The sequence below is a fragment of the Miscanthus floridulus genome, chromosome 17 (assembly GCF_019320115.1).
Source record: "Miscanthus floridulus cultivar M001 chromosome 17, ASM1932011v1, whole genome shotgun sequence".
Taxonomy (NCBI): domain Eukaryota; kingdom Viridiplantae; phylum Streptophyta; class Magnoliopsida; order Poales; family Poaceae; genus Miscanthus; species Miscanthus floridulus.
Genome location: NC_089596.1, coordinates 82,133,911 through 82,137,650, shown reverse-complemented (window position 1 = coordinate 82,137,650; position 3,740 = coordinate 82,133,911).

Below are 3,740 nucleotides of genomic sequence, written 5' to 3'. Positions count from 1 at the left end.
AAAATAGCTACACCTCTACTTTGTGGTAAGAAATATTCCACCAGAGCCAAATATAGATTAGGAAAACCTTCTACATATTCTACTTGTCATGGTGTTGAGTTTGGTCAAACCATGTGACCCTTGTTGATGAAACTTATCATGCTCTCAAGATCAAGATCATGTACACTCCACAAATATCTGCTGCTCCTACACTGGGAGTACGCAATAACATGTTCTCCATCCACCCAAAAATGTTCTACTCCTACACTGGGCATAGACACAAAAAAATAAGTTTGATAGGATAAATGCTCTAAGTTCTTGTAAATGTCTCTTTTGAAAAGTTTCAATTGCAGAAAAAGAGGCATGGGCTATGCAAAAGTTATTCATGAAAAGAAAAAAAGTGTTCAAAAAAATGGACAAGTGTCCAAGATATCTAAAACAATGGGTACTTGGATGCCCGCCTAAAAAGAGAGAGATGAATAAGATAGCCCATATTTTCTTACAAAAAGTTTCCCAAGTTTCAAAAAAACAAGAGAGATATGTTTCAAGGAGCATAGTAGAATTAGGTTAGCCACCATATACATATTCCACACACATGCACATCTTGATCTAAGAGTATAACATTTTTCTCCTTGGATCCTTATTTTGACTTTACAATATATGCAATGCAAGTACGTTCTCACATTTATCCCAACCGGAGCTCCATATAAGCTTTTAGAAGTAGGCAAAAAGAAGGCAAGTCATTGATGCCTTGGTGAGGATCCAAAAATACCACATATACAGAGTGATTTGAGAGTACCACAAAAAGGAGAAGGTAAGCTATGTTTTCTTTTTTAAAAAACTTAAATGTTTCTCCAATTGACTTGACTGAAGGAAGATAGTGATCTGTTTCAAGCTGTTCCATTCTTCAACCGCCCAAAATTTCATGGTAGACACTTTGAATCCCATGGTACATGTATGACTAGAAATGGTTTTATGTTGATGCTTGTCCTAAGGTTATATCTTGAGTAATCAACCCTTTTATCGAGGGCACGTAAAAGCCTAAGTGTGGGGGAGTTGTTGATGGTAGTTATCATACATATTTAACTATCAATTAAACATGTATAAGGGCATAAATGAATCACCAATGTAGATTTAGGGGTTTAAACAGACAAATTCTATGAGTTTTGGTGAATCTATGTTTCCAGCAGGAGTTAATTAAAAAACCACCAAGGAGGACCTAATCGTCAAAGGAAAACATGGAATCTCGCTGCGGTACCTATGTGGGAAGACTCTAGAAGGATCTAGGAGCCACATCACCAAAGCAGAGGACCAGAGGATGACATGTTGGGCCACCCAGCCCCCTGTGGGCCCACCTGTCAGCCTTATCGCTATGTTGGTTTCCCACCGCCTCCTAGGATGCATCTCCGTCATTGCTTAAGTCGGTTTGATCCAAGGGCTCACGTTGGACCCTCAGGGCTATATAATCTAGCCCCTGCCTCTCCCCTCAGGCATATGTCTTATTTGATCTAGAGAGCTGAGAAGCCAAAAACCCAAATTCATATGTCCACCAGGATCAGGCTAGCAATCAAGAGAAGATTAGTCCTCGATAGGATCTAGTCTTGTATTAGAGATAGAGAGATAAAGTGAGAGGGAAGAGTTTTGGAGGAGTCCTGGTCTATTGATGCTCTCTCTACGGCTTAAACCCTGGCAGAATCAAGTTCTTCTTAAGCTTACTTCTGAGATTTCTATGGTAATCGACTTCTAATTCAAGTAAGCATCTTGTTCATATTATTCTTCAGGTTTGTGACTCTTTTTTGAGTACTTTAATCCTTGTAGCTCTTGGGTTAAAGTAGTATTCGTAGTGTAAGCGTGGTGCTTAGACTCGGTTACTCGTGGATGTACCCTATTTTTTGGATCGGTGGTAGCTCGCGAGGGTGACTCTTATAGCCTCATTGAATCCTCTATAGTCCACCTCCCGTTAGTAGGCCTAGCAGGACTTTGTTATTATAGGAAACATACTATGCTTGTGTTTTTTCTTGTAATGTCCCCAGAATTGAATAATAGAAGACAAAGCTTAGCAGTCTCCTCTATGCTCCTATTATCTAGCCTTGATTGTGAAGTTGGGTTAAGTTAGAATTAGTTACTCTCACCTCCATTCCTTTTGGTTCAATATAAAACTAGGTTACTCTCGATGAAGTGCTACAACGTTATAATATCTATGCGCTTACGGATTATTCTGTGTGCATTAATTTATACCAACAGGGATGGTTTTTTAGGCTAGTCCAGATACATGTGGTTAGGCCTGGCAGGGAGGTTGACGTCATATCTGATAGGCACCAAGGTATACTTAATGCCATGCGAGAGCAGATAGAGGGTATGCACCTTTGCACCATCGTTGGTGTACTTGGCACCTTGCCGAAAATCTACTCTGAAAGGATGGTGTGAAGGATAACTTTGATCTGTTCTAGGAGGCTGCTCGATAGCTTGAGGACAAGTACTTTAAGAAAAAGTTGGAGCAGGTTAGAATCGCATCAAATGTAGAAGGTAGGCAATGACTCATAGGTTTGATGAGGGATTTGGAGAAATGGACAAGAGCACACGACACCGGTGGATGGAGGTATGAGTTTTAGTGGAGCAATATGGCGGAGTCATTCAATAAGTTGCTGTTGGGAATATGTGGTATGCCTATGAATGCAATCATTCAATTCACCTTCTACAAGCTTGTTGCCTTATTCAATGATAGACACACCCATGCAATGAAGTTGCGGAGTGATGGAGAGATATGGGCTCCAAAACCAAAGGCACACCTAGAGAAGGCAAATGAAAGGGCTGGCACACATGAGGTTATATGTTTTGACCATGCCACAGGGACTTATCAAGTCGAGCATAGGGGCGGTACAATGTCTGACAGCGAGGTCCGAGAGTCGAGGATGCATGTGGTAGTCCTTCAAGATTTCACATGCACTTGTGGTAAACCAAGACAGTACCACTTTCTATGTTCTTATTTGGTGGCAGCAGCTAGGCATCGCACCTATAATATCGAGAGCAGGATACCTCACGAGTTCAGTGTCGACACACTTGTGCACACATGGAGCCCCCACTTCGTGCCTTTCTAGGACCCTAGAGAGTAGCCTCCATATGACGGGCCAAAGTACATTGCGGATCCAGCTTACCGGTGGAACAAGCGTGGATCTAGGAAGAGGATGAGGCACAGGATGGTTATGGATCAGATACCTAGAAGAACGAGGCATGAGAGAGGAACCCCATTTCTTACTGACCCCGAGCAGTATGAGTGTGGCTAGTGCGATAGACTGGGCCACAATTCATGCACTTGCTATTGGCAGATTAGTGAGGTGCGACTATTAGTTGTTTTCATTATTTCATATTTATCATATTCATTCCATTAATTATGCATGTCTCAATTTATGCTTCTAGTTGTGTCAATTACTTGTACATTTCTAAGTTTATGTTTCATTGTATATTGAATTTCAAAGACAAAGACGATGATAACAACAATGGTACAGGTTCACAGGAGGCACTCTGCAATAATCCATATTGCACCTGCCCTATCACAAGAACAAGGGGCCTCCGCTGTCACCCCCGCCACCACCACCACCAACAATGGGAGGCTGCTATAGAGAAGGTGCAACACAATTTGCTATGTGGCCACACTACTAGGATGACCCTATCTTATTCACATGGCACATCCATGTATTTGTTGTTTGGTTTAATTATCTAAAGCATGTTAGGTTTAGTCGAATAACTATGTACCCTTGTTT